Source organism: Glossina fuscipes, unplaced genomic scaffold, assembly GCF_014805625.2.
Source record: "Glossina fuscipes isolate IAEA_lab_2018 unplaced genomic scaffold, Yale_Gfus_2 65608, whole genome shotgun sequence".
NCBI classification, from domain to species: Eukaryota; Metazoa; Arthropoda; class Insecta; order Diptera; family Glossinidae; genus Glossina; species Glossina fuscipes.
The window spans coordinates 1-9,062 of NW_024004076.1; the positions used below are offsets into that span (position 1 = coordinate 1).

The following is a 9,062-nucleotide window of genomic DNA, read 5'->3' on the forward strand; positions in this document are numbered from 1 at the left end:
AACGACACCGCGACAAATAGACTGACAGACAGACTGACAGACGGACAGACTTGCAGACAGACTGGCAAAATGAATGACTGACTGACTGACTGACTTGCAGACAGACAGACAGATTGAATGACTGACTGAATAAATGACAGCCCGACAGACAGAATGACTGACAGGCGGACAAAATGAATAACTGACTGTCTGACTGAATTGCAGACAGATTGACAGACTGACTGACTGATTGAAGAAATGACAGCCCCACAGACAAACTGACAGACAGACTGACAGACAGACTGACCGAATGAAGGACTGGCTAACTGACCGACTTGCAGACAGACTGACACAGTGACTGACTGACGGACTGGCTGACTTGCAAACAGACAGACAGATTGAATGACTGACTAACTTGCAGACAGATTGACAGACTGACTGACAGACTGAATAAATGACATTCCCACAAACAGACTGACAGACAGACTGACCGAATGAATGACTGACTGTCTGACTGACTCTCAGACACACTGACAGACAGACTGACAGATAGACTTACAGACGGACAGACAGACTCTATGACTGACTGACTGGCTTGCAAAGAGACAGGCATACTGACTGGCTGACTGACTGATTGACTTGTGACTGACAGACAGATTGGCAGACCGACAGACTTGTAGACAGACTGACAAAATTAATGGCTGACTGCCTGACTGACAAAGAGGCAGACTGACTGACTTACTTGCAAACAGACTGACTGACAAACTGACTGACTGACTTAATAAATGACAGTCCTACAGACAGACTGACAGACAGACTGACAGATAGACCGACTGTCCGACAGACAAACTGATTGGCTGACTGACTTGGAGACAGACAGACACACTGAATGACTGACTGACTGACTGACTTACTGTCTTGCTGGCATACAGGTAGACTGGCAGACAGACTGAATGACTGACCGACTGACTGACTTGCGGACAGACTGACAAAGTGAATGACAGTCTGTCTGACTGACTTGCAGACAGACTGACACACTGACTGGTTGACTGAATAAACGACAGCTCGACAGAGCGACTTACAGACAGATTGACAGACAACCAGACAGACTGACTGACTGACTGAGTGACTGGCGTCAAACATAGAGACAGACTGACTGACTGACTGTGTAACGTTTCGAGGTTTGTTAACAAATTATTGGTATTAAAATTTAAAAAAAATTGTTTAATATTTAGGAAATATAACTCAAACGAAATGTCAATTAATTTTTCGACCTCTTAGGGATACCACGCACAAACAGGTGTGAAGAGGAATGCTCCTTTAACGTGTCATTCCCTCGATATCAATAGAGTAAATATCATAATCTTTTACCTCACTTTCGCTTAAAAATTGGAAGTTTGCATATGGAAGTTTTTGAGACATGGCCCATCCATACAAATTGTTTGCATCCATATAGACCAAATAATTTTCGGACTTGCTTTCATCATAATTTTCATTAAACTTATTATTTGACTCGGACAACCTTTGGGTGCATTGAGTAATACCACCTCGAATACTAGTTTTTAAAAACGTATGAATTTCAGGATCCACAATTAGTTCCATTTTAACTTTAGTATATTTCAGCATGGCATCCCAAGAAAGAGATGGTGCTGTAACATAATTGCAAGGATCTAGTTTATATATTTCTAAACATAAGATCCTGAAATTCTCTAAAACATCGGTTAGTATTAATACATCGCTTTCGAGATATAGAACCATATAATCTTTAAGGGTATGACATTTGAATGCGTCGCACCCGAAATTGTAGTCAGCCTCACTACATTCTCGATTAGACAAATAATTATAGAAGCACTCTCGGCTTGGTAAAATTGGATCATCAAGCTTCTTAATGTCGCTTACATAGTCGTACGAAAAGACACCCTTACGACTCATCAACGCAAATTTTTCCGGATTTTTAAATGCTTTCTTTAACCCTTTAAACTGACTGGGCTGCAAATATTTGGCCAATTTCTCTAAACTAGAGTTTAAGAATCTATTAGAATCTACAAAATTCACTAAATATATTATCTTATTCCCTTCCATTACTCTCTTCGTTATAGATATATATAATTCTTTGTTACAAGGTATAACCGACAAATTAGACCCTAACTGCGTGATAATGAGATGGATATCATACCTACTTAAATTATGGAAGATAACAGGAAAGTAGGGTAGCTTAAATTGCAAACATTTCCTTCATTCCCTATGAACGAACTCCACAAATTCCCCTGTAAAATAATTATAGTACTTATCTTTATATCCTAAAATTATTTCCTCACAGGCGTAGCATTCAGTGTTTTCCATCTCTGTTGGTTGCTCATTTTGCAATAGTTCTTTAGGGATTGCGGAATTCGTCCAGTACAACTGATACAGGTCGTCCATTTTCCGCTGCATATGACCAATAAATTCAGCTATGCAGGTTTCTCCTAATAAAAATAAGAAATAAATAACCAGATTCAATTAGTTACTTAAATGAAAAACAGAAACATTTGTTATATACTCACCAACAAAAGTATACTGTTCATCACACTCTTCGTTACACACATGTTTAACATAATAAGACACTGCGCACGCTTCATGCTTTTGAATTGTTCTCGTCCCTTGGCTCCTGTTAAGAACTTCTATTGGCTTCAGCACAGCCTCTATATCAGCATATATGATTATTGGCGGCGACAACTTCTTCTCCATATTTTTGAATTTGGTTACTGTTCCCGCTGATGGAAATACACTTTTCACTTTGGTGTAATCTTCCTTATGGCGGGTTCCAGTCATGGTGTAAAACGTTTGACACAAATCACAAAACTGTCCTGATGTAGGACTTCGCGTGTATTGAGTTTTTACCAATCTCTGCATGTTGGTAATAAGACAATAATGATATTGCTTAGCCGTTTCGTTATAAACAGTTAGCAAGTTGATATGCAAACTTTTAGGTTCCTTTGTGGCTCTTGCCGGACCAACCACTTTCCATGTACCCTTGGAACGTAGCAATTCATATGTATTTATGCTGAAGTCTTTGCTATTCTGCTCAAACCGATTGATGTCGCAGTTGGTTATATTTGGGAGATGGTTGAGAATTTTAGTCCAGGAAAGTCAATCCGAATATTTCAATATTTAATGACTATCTCGCGAATACTTCCGATTTTATAATAGCTCGTGTGAGCTAATCTGCGTAATTCGTCTCCCAACGGTTTGTCGAACTTGTAAGGGATACCCGCTAATATGCACCATTTGCAACAGTAGACATCAGCATTTTTCGCATTAATTGTAGCCTTTTTAGTGAATATACTAATTGGCAATGGTACATGTGAATCCACAGGAATGGACTCCAACTTACAAATGGTTAATTCACAGAATTTAAATTCCGCTATCGCCCAACCGCTATCTCGTTCCTGGTATTCTCCAGTTGCTCTTTTAAGCTCAATAAAAAGCTCGTCAATCTTATCGTCAACTTCACTGTTTTCTCTTGCAGCAACGAATTTCGTTGAGAAGTGTTTCAGTGTTATCACCATTTCTCAAGTTTCGAAGCCCTTCACGTAATCTCCAAAAAGCCTCAAGTTGAACTTTACAGAGCCAAATTCATCTAATTTGATTTGAATTTGCTCGTGTATAAATGTGCGGATATCATTCAAAAATTTGTTTATTACAATCTCATCCCTCGAGTCGCTGACGATTTTATATTGTATCACTGTATCATTGTATCTTCCGATGTCGGTGGAGATGTGATGAACACATTTTATTTTAAGAGCACAGCTGCCGTCTCTTTGTGCTTGTTGGTCCTCAAATGATTTTTGTACTTTGTCTGCATCATAAAAACTTGGCAGGGCTCGCAATAGACCTCACTGGCAGGAGCTTTCTTCTCCAAACACGGCTTTACGCTTACCGCCGTTTGTGGACGGTCCATCATTCATACTGGAAGTAGGAGGCTGGTTTTCTTTAAATGCTGTTTCACAGCCTGCCACGAACTCTTTGCATAAATGGGTATGGAATAAGTCGTGTTCGGTTATAATCACACCGCAGAAATTACGCCTTGTTTGCCGGTGACCAATTTTTCCTTCGTTCAAAGAATCAGCTTGCTGCAAACCTATTTGACAAGCTCTTGCAAATTCTGGGCAGTAATGCTCCAGTAAATTGCCAACTGTCTCATGGCAAAAAGTGCACTTATGTGTGTTTTTTTTAATTTTTTCTATTTGTTCTTTTTAATGGTTTGGTGGTTTTAGTATTTTTGAAAATAAGTAAAGAGAAAACTCTGCTTATATAGGATAGAAATGTTGGTGAACTTACCTTCAAGCGTTATCTGTAAAATTCCGTCTGTCTTTTACTTTTCTCTATAGATACTTTGAAGTGTGGTCATAAATCCTTTTTGGTTTGGTGATTAAGATGCGTGTAATGAAGAAATGTTTTTTTGTTTTGCTCTTTGAGCTGGAGGTAGAAAATCTTCAAAAGATACTGCTGGGTCTTATGAAGATAGCAGCATGCACGATTCGCCATCCCTGACGCATACTTACTAAAAACTACCTCCCTCACACACTTCGTCTACCAGCGGGACCATCGTTAGGTATTACTTCGCGAGGGCTGGTTGTCGCTAGCACGCTTCTGATGGTGGGACCTCAGTGGAATACACTATCGGCTTCCACTCCCTCTGCTCTCCACCCGTTTTCTCTCCAGTCGCCGTAACTTCACGAGAATAGTGCTAGCGAAAGCGTCTATGGCGATCCAGGCTGCTGTACTGCCGATCATTTCGTTCGTGATCCCGTTCGGCTGCATTCGAGGGCTCGCATTCTCAAATCTGCAGCAGTGGAACATCACGTGCTCCGCATCTTCCTCCGTATCTGCGCATGTCGGACAGTTAGGCGAGCTGTCGTGCCCGAATCTGTGCAGATACTTCCGAAAACAGCCATGGCCACTCAGAATCTGGGTTAGGTAACAGCTTACTTTGCCGTGGCGTCTTTCAACCCATCATCTTATGCTGGGGATAAGAACGAACGTCCATCTTCGTTTGGTCGTTCTTTCCCACTTCGACTGCCAAATCCTTAACGACGCCATCCGCTCCTCGCTTCTTATAACGTGCGAGGAGAGCTCGTTGCCGCGACGCCGTTTGTAGATGCGGCTCATCTCATCGGCCAGAATGTCAACTGGCAGAGTGCCAGCTAGCACTAGCGCTGCCTCTTCCGACAAGGTACGGAATGCGCAAATCTGCGTCAGGGCGCTAAGGCGATATATTGCCTCCACCTTTCGGTACACTGCCTTCACCTTGAGTGCACTGGCCCAAAGTGGGCTTCCGTACATTATGACTGAGGTTATCACCTTGGCTATTACCCTTCGGCTGGTGAATTTCGGGCCTCCAATATTTGGCATGATCCTTGCTAGTGACGCCTGGATGCCGGCAGCTTTCTCAGCCGCGTACTCAACATGGTGCTTAAAGTTGACTTGATGGTCAAGCATAACTCCAAGGTATTTCAGGACAAAAGATGACCGCACCGTGAGCTGCCCGACTCATATGCAGCATGTTTCCACGCTTTTCCTGCTGCTTATTAGGACCGCTTCCGTTTTGTGCTCTGCTAGTTCCAGCCCCATCTCTTCTAGCCACAACTTCACCTTCACGATAGCCTCGTTAGCTCTCGCTTCTACCTGCGCGACGTGTTTTGCAGTCACTACGACTGCTATATCATCGGCAAAGCCGACGATCGTTGCCCCGGCAGTTTAAGTTCAAAGACGCCGTTGTACATTATATTCCACAGGAGAGGACCAAGGACTGACCCCTGTGGAACACCCGCCGTTATTTTGTGCGCACTAATAGAGCTGCTAGTTGCTTTGATCGCAGCGACTCTAAGCGAAATAAATGGAAGAGAAACTTTTAAAAGCCCTGATAACTAATTCGTTATATAACCTATGTGCAGTGATAGCATCAATGTCAAGGAATTGTAAGGGTTCTCAACCGCAAAGGCTGTTATCCAAATTCACGGAAAACGATGACGACAAATTTGATCGTCTGGTGGAATTAAATTTAAAGTATTTGGATAAACTTGAAATAATCGATCGTGATATTAACCAACAATCGCTGATTCTAATTGGTGGAGATAAAGAAGTAGAGAATAAATACTTAAAACGATTGAGTGGCGGTTTATTTGGTTTGGAAATGATTGATTACATTATTCTAGAGGTGAGTGCCATCAAGCAATGTGTCATTCAAATACTTAATATACGTAGTGCCCCTATGAAATCTATACGTAACGTGGTGAGAGGTATATATTCTGGATAGCTTCGAAAACTTTGCTATTTTCCTTTTAAACGTTTGAATGCTTTCAGAGTACGTTGAAAATTTGGGCGATGACGCAGATTTTGAATGGAAAGAAAACGAGCAGGCATATATTTTGTCTTCGGTCGATTGTTTTTAGTCCAATAGCGATTTTGAGAAACAGTAAATTTGATTTGAATAAATTCGGAAGCAACGATGAAGATATTGCAGCGCATGCTCTGTTCATCACTAGTAAAGATTCAGCGGCTGTATTGTCCGAATTCATTAGTTCAACTCATGTACTAATTTTTGGCGTTCGACACAGTTGTAGCTGGGATGAGAAACGACTAGTTTCGCGAAAGCACTTTTCCTTAAGCTGTTTGGAACAGGATGTTTCTAATTGTATCGAGCCTTCTCGAACCATATTTCTAAGTTAAGAAATTTGGCTTTCTGGTACTTCAAGAGGATATTGTCGGACCGATTTGAACAGGGTTTAATGTCAGAGGTAACTTGCTGCGTTGACGTGTTTTGAGGTCCAGAACAATATCATTAATAGCACTATTCCGCAAGGAACGTGATAATATGTCCGCAACATATCCGATACCGTATATATGTATGTTTTCTTTAAAAAGTTTTTAAAAAGTGATGGTAGGGAATTAAAAAATTGATATTTGACAAAAGTAAGCGAAAGTTCAGCTTCACATGCAGTAATAAAATTGGCTCAGACCACTCTTTCTTCAGAAAACGATTTTGAATCGATTTAAGCTTGACCGTTTTGAAAATTGAGGTAATTCTTTATATAGGACTTAGCAATAATTTTTTTAGATAAAGAACCGGCAGAATTAAGGGACGAGCTTACGTTTTTGTTTTAACCCTGAATTTAGTGTCATGTGTGTTGCACTTTAAAAGCACGTGAATTTTATGTTTATTTAAATTCCGTCTCTAATTTGAACGATTATGATTGGTTTTCAGTGTTAAATTTTTAATTTTTTGACCCGCACCCTTTCACTAATTATTCACGAATGAATGTCCATCTACTCATCCTCGTTTTGCGATCGACCAGTTCGCCGCGGTTTCTCTCTGTTGCTTTCGCTCTCTCTTTTTTTTTTCTTCGCTGAGAAACGGTTTCTCGGCAATGATATCGCTGTACCTAAATTTGCGGGTGCCCTTATGGGTCTTTGCATACACGACATTGTTGTTGCTTGCCCATAATAAGCACATTAATTTCCTTGTTGTTTTCTTTACTCGTCTGCTTGTTCTTACCTCTTACCAAAAGTATGCAGATGTAATGTTTGCTCGGAAGAGAACAGCTGACCGACAAAAAAAGAGATTATTTAAAGCATTTTTATTCAATGAAAATTGTTCTATTTTGTAATATCGAAAAAATTTTAAGAGTGCTATCAATATGCGTCCTAATAATTAAAATAACATAGAAACTATTAAGAAAAAGTGAAAAAAAAGATTTTGGAAACACGTGGATAATTTCTTTACAAAATAAAAATTAGTATATATTAAGTTTTTTTTGGATATTAAGTTTGCATACAAAATGTCACGTAAGAAGTAGACCTCATTGGAAAAACCACCGTTGTCTAGGCCCGTAATAGACGTTGTTGAAAGTATGGAATTTGAATTAATGACACCTGTTCAGGTAACCTTAATACATACACTAAATTCATTGCGATATTAAAGGAAATTTTTATATTTCTAATCAAAGGCTGCTGCTATACCGTTACTTTTGTCACGCAAAGATGTTTCTGCGGAGGCGGTAACTGGCTCAGGAAAAACATTAGCCCTTTATTGGAAATGTTAAGTCGCAGGCCTAATGAGTCGCCGTGGATTCCTAAAGAAATTGACGCTATAATTACCTCAACCACCAGAGAACTGGCTTTACAAATCTCGGAGGTATTGCAAGTCTTTTTGACCCAGGAGCAGTTAAAGCATTTACGTCAAAAACTTATAGTAGGTGGAGGCAGCATAGAAGAGGATATAAAACCTGTACAGAACGAGGGGCCAACCATTGGAACCAATCAGCATCTTTACTATAAAGATTTAAATTAGTGGGATCGTTTCATCGTATTTTAAAAGAAAGTTAGAAAATCACTGGCCTTGAATGGTTATACTGTTATTGTTCCTAGCGTATTTGACAATGCGGCTCAGCTGGCGTGTGATCTTTTGATATCCTCAAAGCAATGAAAAAAAATCGGCAATATACACCATGCAACTTTAATATCTATTTGTGGACCATGTCAATGCCCGGAATGCGGAAAATTTTGCAGAAATCGCCGAGCTCTAACCAATCATCAGGTGTTAAAAGCATACGTTGGTGGTTCAAACACAGCTGCAAGATGTCAAATGGGTTGTAAGTCTTAGTCTTTTAACAGCTATTTGATTTTCCATACCTACTGAATTATTTATACCTAATGTTTATTAAAATTATACAGAAACTTCAACGTATAGTCGACGTATGAGACGCTTTCAAGTATTGAAATCGCAGGTTTTCGCTGTACGGAACAAATATCTGAAAGGCAGCGACATGAAGGATCCAATGTGGAGCGTGGTTTTCACAGCCGCGATGTTATTATTAAAAAATTATTAAATTGTTTTTTTTATATTTTGATATTATTTGATATTTATAATAAAAATAACTTGTTAAACAAATACAGTTTATGGAATCTTAAATATTCGAAATTATTCGATTTCTTTTTGATACATGCATCAAAGACCCTTAGATATTATTGATTTATTGATTATTTTAAAAACACGGGACAACTTTTTAGGAAATTGTTGGTCAACTTTGTTTAAATTATAA

The 9,062-nt window shown here is 39.5% G+C and overlaps 1 long non-coding RNA gene across 1 annotated transcript; it reads left to right on the forward strand.

Moving 5' to 3' along the window:
- Positions 1 to 7,712: 7,712 nt before the first annotated feature.
- On the forward strand, positions 7,713 to 8,835 carry LOC119643860. The gene is made up of 3 exons (XR_005248460.1): positions 7,713 to 7,901; positions 7,968 to 8,612; positions 8,695 to 8,835. It is a non-coding gene; the product is annotated as an uncharacterized LOC119643860 (long non-coding RNA).
- The last annotated feature ends 227 nt before the right edge of the window (positions 8,836 to 9,062 follow it).